General features: G+C 45.2%; 1 protein-coding gene across 9 annotated transcripts in view; it reads left to right on the forward strand.

Annotated features, from left to right (window-relative positions):
• The window catches only part of ATXN1 (ataxin 1), a 413533-nt gene that overhangs the window by 2185 nt on the left and 391767 nt on the right, over positions 1-19581 (forward strand). For 7 of the 9 annotated variants that reach the window (XR_014137690.1, XM_060614216.3, XM_060614223.3 and 4 more), the window contains exon 2: positions 6188-6302. The gene's annotated coding sequence lies outside the window, so the exon portion shown is untranslated. Of the gene's footprint in view, positions 1-5439; positions 5487-6187; positions 6303-19581 lie in introns of all 9 variants that reach the window. The other 2 variants (XM_060614220.3, XM_060614218.3) reach the window with 1 other exon arrangement.

Here is a 19581-nt window from a genome sequence, read left to right on the forward strand (position 1 = left end):
GGCAAGCTATTTTTATTTTGTTTACCGTATGCTGTGCAGTAGGGACTCCTCCAAACTGGTGCCGTCCCCGAAGAGATTCTGAGCTTCCCTGTGCGAGCCACAAGATACAATTAGCAAAAATTGGAAGACCCTATTGCGCCCACAGAATAAAAACTACTGGCTTAGAGTGGCATACGCCCTGCACATCCTTTCCTACGTGCACGGGAATGTGTATATGCAAATAAGTTCCTCCTTTGGCAATCTAGTAGTCACATCTCAATGACATTTGTGTTTTGTAATGCAGGCTGTTCTTAATATTTAAACGTTGTCGTTACATATCGTGCAGAGCAGTGGGTAGTTACTTGATGGTTATTTTTAGGCACAGCTCGTTACTTTTCCAACGGTGTTGGTTAAGCCTTTTCTGTTTGGAAGGAGCCCTGCAGTTCCTAGAAGCCCCCGTTAAGCCCACCCTGTGGCGTATTTGTAGTTTGATACTTGGGCTTTTTTTTTTTTTTTTTTTTTTTTGAGTGTGGCATGAAGCCCATGCTTGAGGAAACCACCCAAGAGAAGGTTGAGAAAATCCTGCACATGAACTCTTGGAAGGGGATTGCACCACAAGAGCTAATGCTGTGGCATTTAATCTCCTCTGATTGCCCTCCAACTGTGCACGCATCAGTCAATATTTTAGCAGCTCCGCAGACAAATGGGCTTGAAAGCCACCTTCTAGGACCGGCAGAGGTTGAAGGGCTCCCCTGAACCTCCCGCCCGCCTGTCTTTCTCATCATGTAGATACGTGTCAGCGGTATAGGTTTTCCCTGCACTTACTCCGGCCCCGATCACTCCTGTAATTAGATCGGGCTGCCATGGCAACAGACAGTGTTCCTCGTCCATTCAGGTGGGTTTGTCTTGTGCCTGGACTATACTCCAAGTGTTTTATGCCCAGTATTTGTGCTGCTCAAGTCAGAGGAGAGGCTTCACTATTTCAGTGGCTGCTGCTTTCAGTCCTTTGGACGGGCGACACTGAATGAGGCTTCTAAGCTACTCAACTTTTATAAAGGAGACCAACAAGCTGTTCTTGCCCGGTGCAGGATGGAAATGCATCTCCCCAGACAGTGAAAGGAACCTGGCACTCCTGCTGATGTTTATTGTGAACAGATCAACAAGTATTTGGTACTTGTGAGAAACCTTCCAGAGTTTCTAAAGCGACATTTCTTTTGCAGTCTGGTGCCTTTGGCCTTGCGGGCCCTTAACCCCTTCAGGTGTGAAAGCACCTACAGGACTGGTTTTCTGAAGGATTTAACTCTGCACAAGTGATTGATTTAGGAAGCATATCCACATGGTCACATTTCAGAACTTTACTGTTAGAAGAGCCATTATAATAACAAGAAATGGTACTGACTGCAGGAGCCATTCTGAATGTATGCATTTTTTTTTTTTTGAATGTATACATTTTTAATTTGGACTTCTTAGCCATCCAGGATCTTTTACATCTGTGAGAGTAAGTTCAAAGGTTTTTCTCTCCGGTGAGAGATGATACAGGCCTGTAGCCAGTAGACTGACCACGGGTGGTGCTTTTGCACAATAAACAGCTTGTACTGTATTTTGAGATATAATTTAATGAGCGTTTAATAATTCAGAGAGCAGTAGTTTACTCTTTGCATTAGGACACTACCTCGTTAAGTCCGCGAGGCAGAGAAAAATAACAGAGCAAAAGGAAAGAAGAGTAGCTTTGGTTGCTGAAGCTTTCTGTTCCTCAGGAAATCCACCTAAGCGGGAGTATTTTAATAACCCTGCTATTTGGAAGAAAAAGTAATTGAGAATAATAGTGTCTTGATTTGGTTGTGATCCTGCCAGTGGGTTTAGAGTTTTACAGCCCCATAGCTAAATTGGTAAACCCTTACTTTCCCCTGGGGTAGGATTCATTCCCCCCGGGGTGGGGGGGGGGGAGGTTTACGACTCTCTCCCCTTTTAGTGGGTTTATGCCGTGGGTAACTTGATTGTGGCCTGTTCAGATCAAGTGTTGCTGTGGTTAAAAGGAGCTATTTTTTTTCTAGGCTGTAAATAGATGGGAAGCAAGGATAGGAAATAAGGTCCAGAAGTTTGAGTTTTACATGCTTTGGAGGTCCTAGGTTATATTTGCAGCATACAGAAGATCTCTTCACTTGCAGTAAAATGTGAATGCATTTTTGAATGCTAAAATAAGTATGAAAAATGTTGCTTGATTGGGAACTGTGAAAGTCAATATTTTCCTGTCTGGATTTCGTTTTAAGAGGGTTTGGGTAACAGAAGTGATACTTTGTCAGAAATATTATAGCTAGGCTCCCGGGCCTCTGAATTGTCTTTCAGTCTTAAAGAAAGATTCAAGACAAACTCTTTAACCACCAGATTGTATATCAAGTGCCTGTAGATGGCCTTACACTTCAATGGCTGCGAGTCTTGGGCAAGGCCAGCCTTCTGAGAGTAGTGAAACATTAGTAAACACATTTCAGTGACTCCAGTGTTTATTGTCATTATAGAGTATAAGGACTTACGTTCCTTTTGTGTAATATGCCTTTATTTGTTTATTTATTTCCATTCTGAAATGCCAAGTGGATTTTACTTTTGCAGTTAACCTTGAATGACAGTTGGCTGATTACTGACACACTGTAACAGCGGCTCATTTTGTTTCCTGTTAGAAGTTAGTCAATAAACATATTTTATTAAAACCCTGAAAATGAGTGTAGGGGTGAACGTTAATTCTTTCAACTACAGTTGTGTGTAGGGAACGACACGGTTTAGACTCTGAACAACTTAAAAATCTTGCATATGTGATGGGGCACAGGGCGAGAGACGGGATATCATTTTTGGGGTGGCCCTAACTAATTGGATTTCCATTGCTTTTTCTTTTCAGAGTTATTCAGTAATTTGAATGATTGGCTTCTGTGAGAGATTCAGATTTGTACAAGCTTAACTGCTTCAAAGAATGGATTTAATTCCGGTCATACTTTCAAGGTTACCAGAAGCAGGCCCTCCTTATTTTGTTAAAAGCATTGAAAATAAATGAATTGTAGAAATCTCAGCAGAGATAATAATTTCTGTCCTAGGGCATTACCCACAGGACTGCTCATTTTTAAGAATGAATTTTGCAGTCCGCAGTTCTGCTGTTCACATTTTAGTTTCATCTAATTCAGTTCAATAAAATGCTCATTCAAAATTTCTTTAAGGGACGATATAATAGTGAGCATGTTGATTGCTGACTTAGAGAATTAAATTTTTTTTAAGTTTATTTATTTATTTTGAGAGAGAGGGAGAGAAAGAGAGACAGAGGGAGAGAGCACAAGCAGAGGAGGGGCAGTGAGAGAAGGAGAGAGAGAGAATTCCAAGCAGGCTGTGCACTGACAGTGTGGAGACCGATGCGGGGGTTGAACCCAGGAAGCGTGGGATAATGACATGAGCTGAAACCCGTAGTCCGACCCGTTACCAGCTGAGCCACCCTGGTGCCCCTGGGGAATATTTTTAAATGTTGGCTGAAAGAGTTGTAATTGGATCAGGGTTTTGAAGAAATATGTATAAATGCTTAAAATTGCAGGAGTAAGAAAAAGATTTTAGGTAAATAATCTTTATTTGTGGAGGCAGTTTGTAAAATCTTATCCCTGTTTCATAAATGATGTATTGTTGTCTTTATCAGTGTAGTAATATGTTTTGTAATCCTGATAGACATGAACTTGTCAGGCTAGTGTATTATCAATGTTTGTAGTGCAGATTAGCATCCCAAATGTACTAAAACATGTTTAGAACTATCGCAGACAAAAGAGCGACAAGCATTGTATTTTCTTTGATACGTTCGATGTTAGCAGAAACGTCTCATTGATTTTTCTATAACTTTTAATGCGTATCATTTGCGGAGTAATGAAAATGCAGTGGTAATTGCCATAATGTAAGCAAAAATGCTATATCCTACCTGAAAATGACTTGTCAGAAAATTCATTGTAGTGTAATCAGAATTTGAGACTTAAGGGGGCAGAGGTTCCCCTGATCATGCTCTTTTGATTCAGGCTAAGAGGAACTCTTATTTATTTATATATTATTTCTTCTTTACTATCACATCAGTTTTATTCAGGGCGTCTTTCTTAGCAGTCTTCCGCTATTCGTGGAACTGTGCTAGGTGGTTCTGCTGTGCTTTTAAAATACGAAGTGTTCTCTTTTTAGTGTGTATGTTGTAGAAAACGTGCTATAGGTTATTTCTTTCTTTATTATTTTTTTGTATTTTGTTTGTATGTTTTTGCAGTGAATGCACTCTGCCTTGCTGTTGTTCTTCTGTTTCTTCCCTCTGAGGGAACAGCAAGTCATGTTAACTCTGTTAGCTACTCTAACTGGTGCAGCACCACAAATACTTGGGAAAGAAGTAGGCATACCAGTGTGAGGGTAAATTAATATTTTACAGCCTTTGCATCATGTTTGACTGTTCTGTGCACTTCAGCAGAATAGGAGGAGACTGTAATTTGGACTCTATAAAACCTTATCTGCCGGGTGATATGTAAATAGGACTGTGTGCACACACAGATACACCAGCAAACACTCACTGTTAGCTCATCAAGCGAGTGCTCTCTGCAAATCCACGGTGCCTGCGTCTTGCTCAGAAATGATTATCCAGTAGGTTGATGCTTCATTTGAGAGGTTACTAGAAAGAAACAAGAAAGCAGGTACTGTGTAAGAGGAAATCGAATTTGGTGAGCTTCTCTTGAACTTGGCCACCATTTATATGTGTCACGCAGCAGGCTTCTTGGTGGAGGGACAGACTTAGTGGAGTCTTGTAAGGATTTCAAAGATACTGGAATCTAGAACAGCTTACCTACTTTCTCTGCACTCACGGATTACGTGTGGAGAGACCAATGGCTAGAAAACTTCTTTTGCATTATCAGTCCCGGGCATGCAATAGACGCTTAAATAAATACTTGGTGAACGGCCTGGTTAGAAGGAAGAACGCTTTGGCTACTGTTCATTACTTTGAAACGTGTTGGAAAGTGATCGAGATTAGTTTCCTTTCCAGCTGGGCCGCCCTCTTAAAAATAGTGAGTGTGTGTGGATGAGAATAGTCATGGCTACCGAGATGTGTTGCCATCCAAGGATAATTGGCTCATTTACCTGTTTACGGATTATTCACGTTGGAGATTGTATTCATAACTCCAGAATAGTTTCTTTCTGACATCCAATATAATCCTGGGCTTTCTCCCTACTTCTGTTACCTGGCGTGGGCTTAGGAAACCCAAACTAAATTTAAAATTAGCCCAAACAGCTAATCAGAGAGGGAAAGTCTGCCCAGCAATGACCAGTTTGGGGGTTAGTTTACAACTGTGCTACTGATTCTTTCTACTTAATGTGGACCATTGGGGATGATCAGTGTTTGAAAACAGTATTTTCATAGGGCTGCAAACTCTGTGAGCAGATCAAGTCCTCAACTTCTTCCATTTCTATGCTTAGGTCTTTACCTCACAAAAACTACAAGCACCAGGCTCCCTGATGGAAAGGTATATGGAAGATTCATTCATTCTTTCATTCATCCATTCACACATTCACTCATTCATTACACGGTGGATTAATTTTTACTTAACCATGTGCCAGGCATTGTGGCAACGTGAAAATGGAATAGACCTATAGTCATTAAGTAAATAATTTCAAGTTCAGCGGCAAGTCTCGCGGAACACGTGCATACTTGTACAGTGTTTTCTGCACTTGATACATTTTTCTATCCCATTAGACCAGTATGCTGATAACTGTGCTGTCCCATGACTGTCCTTCTAATTGCATGTTGATAGTAATATATGTCATATTAAAATTAGACTTTGGCTCGATTACTATTCAATTCATGCCCATTTCACCAGTTATCGCTGTGATGACCAGCATGTGTTTATCAGATGATTGGTTAGGATCATTAGAGAAGAGAATGCCAGTTCGTGGCTCAAATGGGGCGACCAAGCTCTTAATTTGATTGAAGGGATGACCTTTTTGTGGGTTGGCCTCCCTCCGAGCCCTGTTGGATAAAACCAGACCTGCCGTTCGGACTGGCTGGTAACCGTAGTTTCCATAACACGAAAATGCAAACATTTGATGTCCTTGAGGGTCTCGGTTTCGGTGTACAGACAGTTTAAAGTGGAACTGTTTTTTTTGAAGCCGTCTGTTCTGCTTTTCATTGTGGATTTCTTCTCCCGCACCCCCTCGACCACCGCAGGAGCATCGTGCAGAAAGTCGCCAGGCCGGTCGGTGCAAGCTGGGGATCTGTGTGTCATCCTCGTAAGACCGTCTCCTGCTCCACGGCCACTCAAGGGAAGTGCATCCCATGTCAGGTGAGTGTTTTTGCTACGCTCATCTAGGTACCATCTGAGGATAAGGTCTGACCCGGAAAGTCACCTCGTACCCACGCTTTTGCACGCTGTAGACTGTTTGCCGTAACTGCCTTTGCACACTAGATCCAGAGGGAGGTTGAGAAATTGCCATGAGAGTTTTTAAAAACTTGGCTTCAATATCTCTCCTGTTGGTTTAATTTATGTGGTTCCTGAAGAAGTCCACATTTGACTTGGAGCTGGTTGACCGTTGTGTGGTAGGCTTGAGTCCCATCGTCTTTGTCGTCCCCTTTACATAATGTGATGAGACTGTTTTTCTACCCAATTGTTACCTTAAGTCACGGTTTTTGTGGTACAGCGATTCAGGTATGGGGAGACAGAGGCCCATTTGTTCAGCGGCAGCCAGGATTTGTCGAATCTTGAATTTCTTTGTGTCTGTTTGGATTTTACAACTTCCTGATTGCCTCACGTACAGTAAATTTTTCTGGCCTGGAGAGTCATGCCGACACAGGGTGTAAACAGCGTTGATGACTCATGGTTCTGTATTGAAGAGAGGACAAGAGGATCCTGCCTAAACAAAATCGGGAGACGTGGAAGTTAGACAGAAGTTGGGGCAAGAGGGCTTTGAGAGCACTGGTGGCTGCAACCAAAGGAGATTATGACATAGATCTCGTCTTTCTGTTTACTTTGGGAACGCTCCTGCTGGACTCTTTCAGAGGTTCCCAAGCCTGGCTGGGCAATGGAATCACCTGGAGTGTTTAAAAAGAGGGGGGAAAAAGGATTGGGGCTCCACCTCCTGAATCCGAATGAACCTTAATGGTCTCTCGGAATCATAGTGATGCTCTGCATGTTTGAGAACTTCTGGACGAGGTGGTCTCTGGGCAGCTCTTCCCGGTCACGTGCCATTTGCTTACCAGGCAGGACGTGGGTCTGTTGTTCCTATATACTTCACGTATCCAAATCTGGATGTGCAACTGATTTGTTAGGAGGCGGATATTTGCTTTACCAAAATGTTCATTTTAAAAATGATTCACCAGGAGCACCTGGGTGGCTTTGTCGGTTAAGTGCCCGACTTGGGCTCAGGTCATGATCTCACGGTTTGTGAGGTCGAGCCCCGCGTCGAGCTCTGTGCTGACAGCTTGGAGCCCGGAGCCTGCTTCAGACTCTGTGTCTCCCTCTCTCTCTGCCCCTTCCCTGCTCACGCACTCTCTCTTTCTCTCTCTCTCTCTCTCTCTGTCTGTCTCAAAAATAAATAAACGTTAAAAATAATTAGAAAAGAAAATGATTCACCAGCTTTCTTTAAATAAAGAGCTCCCCCCTCTACACCTAAGATCCAGTTTTTAAGCTGCGGATAAATTTCGTGGCATCTGGGATAAGAGCACCGGCTCCAGAAGCAGCCTGCCTGCCTGTGGAACTGCCATTGTGTCCTGGAAAGCCCTAGAACCTTTCTGTGCCTCAGTGTCTTCGTGTATAAGGTGGAGATAAGATTAGAACTGTTTTCTAGGGCTGCTGTAAGAATGGAATGAAATACGCATTTGCTGGGTAGGATAGTGCGTAGCTTATGGTTTGTGATCTGTGAACCTAAGTTATCTTTGCATACGTGCTGCCGAAGCGAGCTCTGCACATAAGTTTTATCTTTGTGATCCTGTAACTTTTGTCTCGACAGGATGATTGTAATGTTCTTGTTTTCTGATGGTTGCTCCTGGACCGTACATGACTAGGAACAAGTAAATACACTTGTACCTTGATCTTTGGACCAACGCTGTAGACATTTGCAGCTTTGCAAAGCAAACGAGCCTTTTATTTATTTTTCTGAATTTTGTGTCAGCCCCACCCTGTTGCTGCAATAGAATGCACACGTATTGTTTTTATACTGTCGCAGGGTGAACTGAGAAGTTGCATGCACAGATGAAGTGATTTGTGGTCTGAGTAAAAATGAACGAAAACCTGAGTCACAGAAAGGGTCGTCAGTAAGGTCCTCTTGGGGGATGGGGCAGAAGGAGGGAGGCAGTTATCCCAAACACTGTATCCTTGAGAAATACGAACGGGGTCCTTTACATTTTATTGGCTGCAGTCCAGGGAGGGGTTGTTTCAAAGGAAATAGAATAATAGAATACCCCCCCCCCCCACCCCAGAGTTATTTGCAAAGCTAAGCCTCTTAAGGTCTGCAAGTGTCAGCTGCATGGAAAGGGGTGAGATGCCTCACCACTGCTTTATCTCTTTGGGGTATTATCATTTGATATGCTAGGCAGAGAATCCTCACCTTCAAGTTTTGGGGAGAAGTAGTTTGATTGCATACGTGGTTAAAACACACGCACATTTTTTTTTTTTAATGTGCGATGTCTACAAGAGAATTTTATTGTGGAAAAAAAAAAAAAAACAGGCATCAGAAAGTCCCAGCTCTTGGTCAGTATGTGCAGCTGAGAAGACACTGAGGTTTTTATAGTATATTAAGCAAGTCCAAGTGTCTTATGAATACGTATTGTATTACCAACATAGTGCAGAGTCACCTTGAGTTTTAAGCGGCTGACATTTTCTGTGATTGCATTGAAAGGAAGCTTAGAAGCATTATCTAAACATTTTGCATAAAAAACGGCCCCTTTATAATCCTCACAATTGATGGCTGAACCCAAGAAGGGGCACAGGACCGTTCGTGCGGTATTCTGTTATATTCATTAAGTTGTTTTTGTTTTTTAATTAAAACCTAGGCTGCAAGTATTTCTGGTTCTGCTTCCTTTGTGCATGTGATACAGCTGGTTATGACCTCGCTGGTTCCCAGGCACTCTCTGTGTAAAGAAATGATTCATTCATTCATTCACTGCATCTTTTTTTAAACTACTACCCGGTGCTACGGGAATGAAAACGAGTAAGAGCTTCCAGAACGAGGCTGCCTTCTTCGGGGTCAGGTAGGGGCGAGGAGAACTGCCCGGCAAGACCTAATGAAAGCAGAATGGGGTGTCTTGCCCTTAACCGGGGTTACGTGCTGATATGGAAGGAGTTCACAGTGACGCCGAGTGGGCTGGCGAGGAAAGACCGGGAGGAGGAGGGCTCGTCGGAGTTCAGCTCTTGAAGGCTGGCCAGCATTTCTGTGGGGAGAGGCGGCTGGAGCAGGGGAAGACCCGTGCAAGTGCCTGGGACGTCACTGACGAGGCCATTCTGGCCGAAGCACAGGTGCAGGGGGGGGCGTCTGCGTTGTAGACAGGGCGGGGGTAAAATTGCCGGGAGAAGTCAGGTCTGGAAAGAAGCTTGGAGGAGCCGCAGAGCCGACTTTGCGATCGGGAGTTCTTGCGCCCGCAGGAAGTTCGCCGGGCGGGAAGCGAGGAGGACCGTGTTTCGGGGCTGCCGTCAGCAGGCGTGAAGTGCACGTGGGAAGAGGCGCGAGGCAGCGGCACGTGGGTGCAGCACGGCCTTCGGGTGCTTGGCCTTGAAACCCGAGGGGAAGGGAAGGCTGGTGACAGGCTGCAGGGCGCCTGGGGGGATAACGGGGTCGTCTCCCTGGAACCTCAGACGCCTTGCCGAGGACTGAACTGCAGCTCAATGAAACCATGTTCAAACCTTTCTTCCTTTAAGACCGGAAGGAAGGAAGGAAGGAAGGAAGGAAGGAGGGAAGGAAGAAAGGAAAGAAAGAAAGAGAGAGAAACCTGAGCTAATTTTAGCTAAATCTAATGTGTGTATGACAATGAATGCCGCTTTTGAAATTCAGTGCACGCGGCATCTCTTTTCATTTACACAAACGACCCTTCTATTTTCCTCTAAACAGTTTTATTAAGATTTTCAGTGAAGCCCTGTACGTACTGAGAACAATTCCAGCGTTTCTTTTGATCTTTCCCACCGTCGATTTATTTATTCATCTCCTGTGATAGGCGGAAACCACACTGCTCCATCCACCCAGCTCTGGAGCACTTGTTCACCCGTGGAAAGTCATCTACTGTACTTTGTTTGATAAATCACGTTAATATGGGTGTGTTTTGTAACTTTCAAGGCTTTCCGGGAGGCTTTATGTGGACTCTTCTAAATGTGACACACACACACACGCACACGCACGCACGCAAGGCACAGCTTTCTGAGCAATTTGGCTTCCCATTTATACTTTATAGAAAATGAAGAAAGACAGAGCGAGTGAGCTTTGACTCCGGGATGAAAAGATGCTAAGAAGACACGGCTGGAGATGATCTGGTTGCAGTTCTGTTAGTGGGCAGTTGGTTTTAATATAATTAGAGAAGACTAGAGGATCATTCAAGATGTTTTTCTTTGACCTGAGTTATTTAGATGGGTTGTCTCTATTCCCCAGACTAGCTCACAATGAGGCAGTGAGTTTCCTACCTTCCATAAAAGACAAGAAGGTTACGACAGGAGTGAGAGGGCTGGAGAAAACCACTTCAGGGGCAGATCATTCCGTCTGCACATCTTTAATGAGCATCTAATATGTGACAGGCATTATGCCAGCTGGGCTCTGAAAGAAATATAGAGATGCTGAGCCGTTCCCACTTACTGTGTATTAACTCATCTCATCCTTACTGCAGTCATTGGAGATAGGTACTGTTATTATCCATTATGTGAATGAGGAAATCAAGGCACCGAGAGGAGAAGTAATCTGCCCAGGGTTGATTAACTGTTAAGTGGTGAAGTCATGCTTGGATTCCACCCTGTACTCTTCTTTTTTTGTTTGTTTTTAAGTTTATTGATTTATTTTGAGACAGCGCAAGCCGGGGAGTGCGACAGAGACAGAGGGAGAGAGGGCGGGGGAGGGAGAGACTATCCCAAGCAGACTGCTTGCTGTTAGCACAGAGCCCAATGCAGGGCTCGATCCCACGAACTGTGAGATCATGACCTGAACTGAGATCAAGTGTCGGATGCTTAACCGACTGAGCCACCCAGGCGCCCCCCACCCTGTACTCTTAACTGCAGCCATGCATTGACTCTTAAGCCCTGAGCCCTGTGTGTAAAAGAAGCTTACAGTTGAGTCTAGAAGGGAGGGCGTCTCTTTAATATTTAAAAAATCACGATAGGGCTGTAGCATCTTCCGCGAGGTCCAGGTCAGGGAAGGGTTCTTGCGTGCCGAGCCTTCCATTTGGATGTTTGGATGCTGGCCTGTCAGCTCAGTGTTGCCCCCAGGCCATCCTGGAGGTGTTACCGTGTTTTTTTTTCACTCGTCCTCATACCTCCCCGAAGTTCCTACGCACTTTGAATAATTATTAATTGAAAAGAGCGATGGCAGTGGCACCAGGCTTATCTGTGTCGCAGGGGATTGGCTTGAGCTGGGCTTCAAATGCGGTTCAGCGTCAAGAGTCCCAGTGAGACGATGAACTTTTGACTCTTCAAAAGCTTCCCTGGGTCATGGCTCAGCTTGCAAGATTTGGCAGATACAAAGTATTCATCTCTGCAGTTTGCTAGGTGGTGGGCTGGCACTGGATGTAAGCTCTAAGAGCAAAACGGGCGGTGAAAGGAGGTCATGCTTTCGTCCGGGTGGCCGTCAGGAAGCCCCGGGTCTCCTGTCCCCTCCTGTCCGCGCCCCTCCCAATCTCTCATTTTTTTCTCCTCATCTGGACAGGTGGATGAATCTTAACTGACCCACGTCAGAAGGATAGAGAAAGGATAAAGATCACTTTTGTCTTAGCCCGCTTAGGGGAGACCGGTCTGTCTCTTACGTTGAATGAAAATTATAGGACTTAAAAAAAAAAAATGCCTTGAGAGGCAACGTCTCTCGCTTTATAGATGCACGGAACGCAGAGGACTTGGGATTTACTATCCGTGCACTCGCCTGGCAGCCCCAGCCCACATCCCAGCTGTAATCATACGTGATGCATTTTTATTTACAGATTAGGAGGCTCTGACGCTGACATATGACTAACCGAGAAGCTCCTCCCTCCAGCACTAGTATGTCATCTGCTTCAGAGAACTAATTGCTTGGCAATTCCCCTTTGGTAATTCCCTCTTTATTTTCTGATGAGTTACTTAACAGTGATGGGCTTGTAGAGCAGAGCGTGGAGTTTAATGTGTGCTCCAGAAACTCCACTGTAGGCCTGGGGGATATGTTTTTTGAATTCTGTTTAGCTTTGCTGAAGGAACACTGAAACCATTATATGGCCTGTTAATATTTCACTCAATACGAGGTTAAGACGCCGAGCGGTGTGCAATTTTCCAAAAGAAATCAAAACCAGGCCCCTTTTCAAAATGTGCCCCTGTGCGTTTGAAAATTATTAAAAAGGAACTTAATATTTACAGAATGCTTAATGCTCTTTCAAAAATGTGATTTGAAATGGAATGGCTTTCCAGTCTAAGGCAGGGTGCGTGTGGTACGGTGAAAGGCAGAAGGACCGCTAGTTTGGGGACCGAGTTGCCACCGTTTCCTGACCTGCCCCAAGGTGACTTGGGATGCTCAATCTACCTTGCTGGGCCTCAGTTTCCCCATCTGCAGTAAACAGGGCGGTGAATAACCTGATGGCTCAGGTCCCTTCTCTAACGCTGGGCAGTTCCCCGCATAGATTTTATTGTAATTCTTCCTCTTGGCTCCCCTAAGACCTTTGCTCTGTCAAACATCGTTTGCTGTTGTTTGACGTTGTTAGGTTTCAGATTTAATTAGAATTTACATCTTTAGCGATTATCGTGTCATTATTTATAGAATGAGTCATACGTGGTGCCTACAACCATTTGTCACCCTATCTATGTTGGTTTCATACCTTGATACTTCCTCTGTTCCTTTTTACTGTTCTTGCTTCCCCGCTTCTGGAGTGGGGGCTGCGTTGTAAGCGGAAAGAAACTTTCAGCTGATTGTGGAATTGGTTTCTGCAGGCAGAGCGCAGAAAACTCTGCTCTCTCTGCAGTAATGTCAAGGGTCATAGTCTGCTCTTAATTTGCAAGTAGAACTCCTTTTGATGTCATTTGGTTTTTACCTGCACGTGCAGGCTTGTGTCTGAAGGTAATTCCTTTTCTGTTCTGCCTCAGCTTTCCCAATCAGTGTGGGCCGCATTACCTTATCTTACTGGTTAATTTATAAGCAGTTCATAGGATACCTCTGGATTCGTTACAGTTTAACCAGTTTCTTTAGGCCGCTAGAACAAAGAGAAGAGGGGACACAGCAGAGTCTTCGGTAGTTTTGTTTGTTACGCAGGCAGAGAGGCAGGGAAGAAAAGAGTTCTTAGGGTGGTTGCAAGCGAGGGCTTTGGAAAAAGGGAGGTTGAGATTTGAGTTCGGGCTCTGGCTCCTTAGGTGTGGGGGCCAGGCCACATTGCTTAAATCTGTGATCCTCAGTGCCCTCATCTGTAAAATGGGCATGTAAGATGTTGCCATCTATCTTACAGGATTGTTGGAAGGATCCAGTGAGCATTTTCCCACATATATTGCATATGGTAGCATCTCAATGCATAATGAAAAGAAAGAAGAGGAAGGCATAGAATTTAATAACGGGGGGGGGGGGGGAAATGAAAGCAAAGGGAAGAGCTGTGTGTTTGGAGGTACTCGGGCTAGCAGGAGCCCCTCCGAGCCCCCTCGTGGTCAGGATTTGAATCCCACACAGGCCTTTAAAACTTGGGAAGGTCTGAGTACCCCATTTCGGGCAGATATTCCCCATGGTTTGATCTGCTCCACAGAAGAGGGTGTTTGCTCCTTCGTGATTATTGATAGAAATACTACGTTTTAAACATCCATTGCCTATATACGTCGGACCAATAAAAGAAAACCAATAAAAGCAAAAGTTCCCTTTTATCCCACCAGTTCATAAATCATCCTCACCTCAATGTGTTGTTTTCTCGTTCTGGATTATATTTAACACATAACTTTTCTCAGCTTTGCTTTTGTTTTCATTTAGCGTAAACATTCTCATTCGTATCCTACACTTTGCAACGATCCCTGGCAAGGATTGTGTGCTACTCTGTCAAATTGTTTTATCTTAATTGAAGTTCCATATTACGTGTGGACATTCGCCTTGTTTCTAGTTATTTACTGTTATAAAGCAGCTGTGCATATCTTTGTACACATACGTAGTTACTTGGGATGCAGTCACATCAGAAGGTAAACTACCTTCGTTGGGGGGAGAGGCTCTGCGTTGCTTTCTAGAAGGCCTGGACCAGTATGCGTTGTTACTAACGATACAGGAATGTGTTTTGCTCCAATTTCATTTTCTGTGGGACCTGCTCTTTTTTGGATACTTCAGCAGGCTTCTTGGTTTTGAACTTTGTATTCCTTCGGTCCCTCTCAGAGATAGCATGTTTCTTTACTCATTTCCATATATGTTAATTTACTAATTTCCTTTTACACAGTTAACCAGTGGAAGTCTTGGTGTTTTCTTTCTTTCTTTTTTTTTTTTTTTTACGTTTATTTATTTTTGAGACAGAGAGAGACAGAGCATGAACAGGGGAGGGTCAGAGAGAGAGGGAGACACAGAATCCGAAACAGGCTCCAGGCTCTGAGCCGTCAGCACAGAGCCCGATGCGGGGCTCGAACTCACGGACCACGAGATCGTGACCTGAGCCGAAGTCGGATGCCCAACCGACTGAGCCACCCAGGTGCCCCAGTCTTGGTGTTTTCTAATCTGTGTATGAACTCTTCATGTGTTGTAGATGTAGGTCCTTCCTCTGTGGCCATCTTTGCAGTCTGCTTTTCTTTTCCTTCCATCGAATTACTTTTCTTTGTGTGGAAGTTCAAGTTTTTATATGACATCTCTCGTCTCTTCTGTGATCGTACCCGGGGCCACCTGGAAGGGGAGCTCATGTTGTGCACCGGCAGGCCAGTAGCACTGCTGGGAACTGTGCTCCCTCCCTTGGGCCTGAGCTGTCAGTCGGGAGTTTTGGGCCTGGTGAAATGGAGCCATTATCAAAGATCCTGGGTTGGGGTTCTTCAAACCTTTTGCTCATTTAGCCTACAGGCCCCCATGCTGAGGAGGGGGCTCATTGGTTGGAGGGCTGATTTTCGTCCACGTGAGACTAGAGAGGCTCCCTGCTACCCTGCTTCCTTCCTGTTTCCACTCTTCCCCGGAGAGAGCTCTTGGGGCAGATGGCTGCAAATGGTTTTCTGGGTATCGAGCTTTGGGAAGTCTGGTCTCAAGGTCTGAACTTGGGCTAGTGGCTCGGCAGGGATGTGATATATGCCCTATGTGGCCTCTCTAGATGTCCTCTTGTGCTGATCCAACCCATTTTCCTCTCTGGAGCCAAGATGCACGTTTCTCCCAACTAGAGGTCTGTTTGCATCTGTTTTCCTTCTCTCCTCCCTGGTTGTTCGTGGCGCTCGGGATGAGTCCAGAGCCTGTAGCCTGGCGCTGCAAGCTGGGGGACCTCGCTCGTCTCTAGCCCCCGCATCTGTTGCCCCCATTCACTTCTTTTTAGTCCCACAGCATTGCTTGCCTAGAAGCACTTTTCTCTCCTGTGTCCCAGCCTTTAGTCATGCTGCCCCCTTCCTTGACATCTGCCTGCTCACTCCTGTCTTTCTGGCTAAGTTCCCCTAATTCCTAAGTCTCAACCGAGTCTTTTCCCCAGGGAGCCCTGGGACTAGGTTATGTGCTGACAATCTGGGCTCCCAGCACCTTGTTCTCCCAGCCCTTTCATAACACTTTGTCCTCCTCTTTCCCAGCTCGGTGACAGCAAGGATCTCCCCCCCCCCCCCCCCCAGCCCCCCGCCGCCAATTCTTGGCGTTTGGGATCTCGCAGGCCTGCAGTGAATATATAAGCATTTCCCCTATAATGTGGGTTTCTCGGATCCAAACTGGATGTGATTCCATCTATTAAGATATACCATGACTTATCCGTGGAACCAGCATGGAGTTTAGAGGACAAAGTTGTGGACAGAGTTTGCTGGAGTGGCTCTGTCCATCGCAACAAGGGATGATAAAGGTGACAAAAACGTGTAAGAAGGCTGTGTGTGCTAAGGAGAAAGAAAGAATTAAGAAAGGCCGGATGATGACTTTTCCAGAACAAAAACTGTGGAATAGAAGGCTGGATTGGCTCAGTGTATCTAAATTTCATTGTACTACACAGATCACCACACAAAACGCTATTATTATTGAAAATCAATGTAGGCAAAAATTGCTTTGTTTTTTAACGTCTAAAACTGTCTTTCTTTGTATTGAAAAAATTCCTATTGAATTTCGATGATGTAAGGATTCTTAGAAACACAGCTAGTGGGTGTTGAATGAATGAATGAATTTGAGATTTGCCTCCCTAACACCTGTTCTCTGGCCTTAAGTCCTCTTGTGACCCCAGTCTCCCAACTCAGGTGGAAGCTTCTGGGGAGGAGATGATTTTACCTGGAAGAGAGTGGTTCTGGAATCCTAAACAAGGTTGGTCAAATTGAGGTAGACCACCACACGGATTGGGGAACCTGGTAACCTCTGTGTAACCCACCCGTGATGGGGTTGGAGAGCAGTCTGCCCATGGTATCTGTGCCCCTTTGAGTTGGCTGGCCAGATGGCCATCGCCTCCTCCCTCTTGCATACGAGCTCATCCAGAAGTTGCCTGCTGGTGGTGGGTGAGGCCACCCTTCCTGGGTAGAAGGTCATTTGTGGTCATTGATGTGTGGGACTGTATACTTCTGACAGAGGTCCCGACAGATGTGGACAAGGTATAGAAACTGAAGCGTGGCCGCCTCATGTGATGGGGCGCCCCTACAAGGACGTGCCCCAAAGCCCTTTTTACCTTGCTTTGCTCTGGAAAGTTCCAAGGGGGTGCAGAAGAGACTCTGGATGAATTTTGTTTCGATTGCTTTTTTCTTTTCACAGCTCCGTGTTCAGTTCACCTCTGGGTCTTTCCTGGTCCCTGCAGCCCACTGTGACCCCAAGCTGCAGCTTTTGGTGGGGGCCGGGGGAGGAGGGGAGCGACAGCCTTTATAGAAGGAGCTGGGAAAACAATGTTTCCTTTTGCCGCATCTGGTGCTCTGACCTCTGACCTGCCACTTTCATAAGATTAACAGTTTTGTTTGTTTGTTTTTCTTAAGAGGTCATAGGCCCTTAAGACAAGTTTATTGTCTTATTGGTAGGAGAAAAGATGATTTGGTTATTGATTCAAGAATCTTCTTCCATAAAACCTGGCTTTCTTTTGAGTTTGAACGAAGTGTGGAGACAGCTTGGAAGGCCCAATCTTGCTGTTTTATTTTCGCTTTGCTGTTCTAATGAAGCGTCTGTAACCCTTTGTATCTCTCGCTGCTCAGAAGGAACAGGTTGTATTTTTTCCCCCATTTCGTGTCCTCCAAATGAACAGTTACTATGTAAAAAAATCAATAGGGTGCCTGGGTGGCTCAGTTGGTTAAACGTGGACTTGGGCTCAGGTCATAAACTGGTGGTTTGTGAGTTCGAGGTTTGTGAGTTCGAGCCCAGCCTCGCGCTCTGTGCTGACAGCTCAGAGCCTGGAGCCTGCTTCGGATTCTGTGTCTCCAGTCTCTCTGCCCCTCCCCCCTCCCCTTGCTTGTGCTCTGTCTCTCCCTCTCAAAAAATAAATACATGTTAAAAAAATAAATAAGTAAAAATTAAAAAAAAATTAAAAATCAATAAAATCAATTGATTTTATTAGGGAGGGAGACTCATTTCTTTTTTGTCCCTCCCTTCAAGCTTCAGATCCATTTTTGTCATCCTGGAGATCAGAATAGGCCAATGGGGAGGAAGAAGAATGTTAAAATGAAGGAGTCTTTGGAGTGCCTTGGGTGGCTCAGTCGGTTAAGTGTTGGACTTTGGCTCAGGTCATGATCTCACGGTTCGTGAGTTCGAGCCCTGCATCCGGCTCTGTGCTGACAGCTCGGAGCCCGGAGCCTGCTTCAGATTCTGTGTCTCCTTCTCTCTCTGCCCCTCCCCCTGTAGCACTCTGTGTCGTTCTCCCTCTCAAAAATAAATAAACATTAAAAAATTTAAAAAAAATGAAGGAGTCTTTATGAGGGCAACTTTGAAGCACAAGTCTCACTAGTAGTATAGGAGGCTTCTTCAAACAGAACGATGCAGCTCATTTCTTATTTAGGTCCTGGAGAGAGGGTTATTAATCTATGGAAATGAACAAACACTAGCTGTTTGCTATTCTGCTGTGCAGAGAACATTCGGTGACCTGACTAATCTCAGGGTTTCGGTCTCTAAACGGTGCACTTTTTACTCTTTGCCCTGAAGGCTCAGGAAACAATTTCCTTTTTTTAACTTTTCCATTTTAAACGTGCAGGGTGTTCAAAGACTTCACCGGGATGAAAAGTCCTGTGTTTTCCTGTTTCTCTTGTAGGACTAGTCAAAACTACCCTTTTGTCTTGGGGATGTTTTGCAGCCTGAGCCTCTGTTTTACTAAATACAGCCTTACAAAAGCACAATCATGTGGACCACGCACCGTGGCTAGTGTGCCGTGGGGTCTGCTGCAGCTGGTAAATCACCTATCACGGAATTCGGGGGCGCCTCGGGTAAATCGTTTCACTGGACCGTCATAATGACTCCTTGAGTGGAGACGATCATCCTCAGTTTCCCGGGGAGGAAGCAGAATGCGAGAGGTCGACCGAGGTGCTGGGTGCTGGTGGTCGGAGCCCGTGTGGGCTGTGCCGTGACCCCGGCATCTGGACTTGGAATTCAGCTCTGTTTACCGTCACCTTGCACAGCCAAGACACCCCAGGACTTATGCAGTTGTGTCCCTAAATTTGTAGTCTGAAAAGACATAACTTTGCTTACTGATGCGGCCCGATAGAGCAGTTTTGAGACGGCAGTGAGAAGTTAGAAGAGTCTGGGCCCTTGAATATATGCAGCCCTGATCCTAAGACGTTGTATCGTAAATTTAGATGTTAGATGTTTTTACAGTGCCTGAACCTAAACTTGATGGACAGAGAGTGCTGTTTCCTTTTGTAGCCACTGGACCTTTAAAGCTAAGCTTCTAGAGCTGTGTTTCCTTTAACGCATCCGTGTCGGCAAGGGTAGAAACGTCAGGAAGTCAAACCGATCTCGTATATGGAATCTTCAAAACGATGCCATCTTCTCTGAGAATGGATGGGGGGCCGTTGCACTCAGATCACTTCTGTCCCCGAAGGTGCCTACTGTCTTTCTGCGGGACGTCACCGAGAGGGTAGGAGGAAGCTCACGCAGCCCCCTGTGATTCAGATTTGTACGTCCTGGGCTGAACAGAGCCAGCGCAGGACATTGAATTAGTTCCATGACGAGGATCTACTGTCCTACAACCTGTAGAGGTTAATCATGCAGTAAAAATCATCATCCGTCTCTTGGTGCCAGGAGCGTATAGAATCACTGTGGTGAAGCCTTTTCCTTCTTTGCAGAAGTAATTTGGTGCCCGATGGCCGTGCTGTTGGTTTCAGAAATACCTCGAGTGTGATTCACTTGGAGACC

Source organism: Panthera onca, chromosome B2 (genome assembly GCF_046562875.1).
Source record: "Panthera onca isolate mPanOnc1 chromosome B2, mPanOnc1 haplotype 2, whole genome shotgun sequence".
Taxonomy (NCBI): Eukaryota; Metazoa; Chordata; class Mammalia; order Carnivora; family Felidae; genus Panthera; species Panthera onca.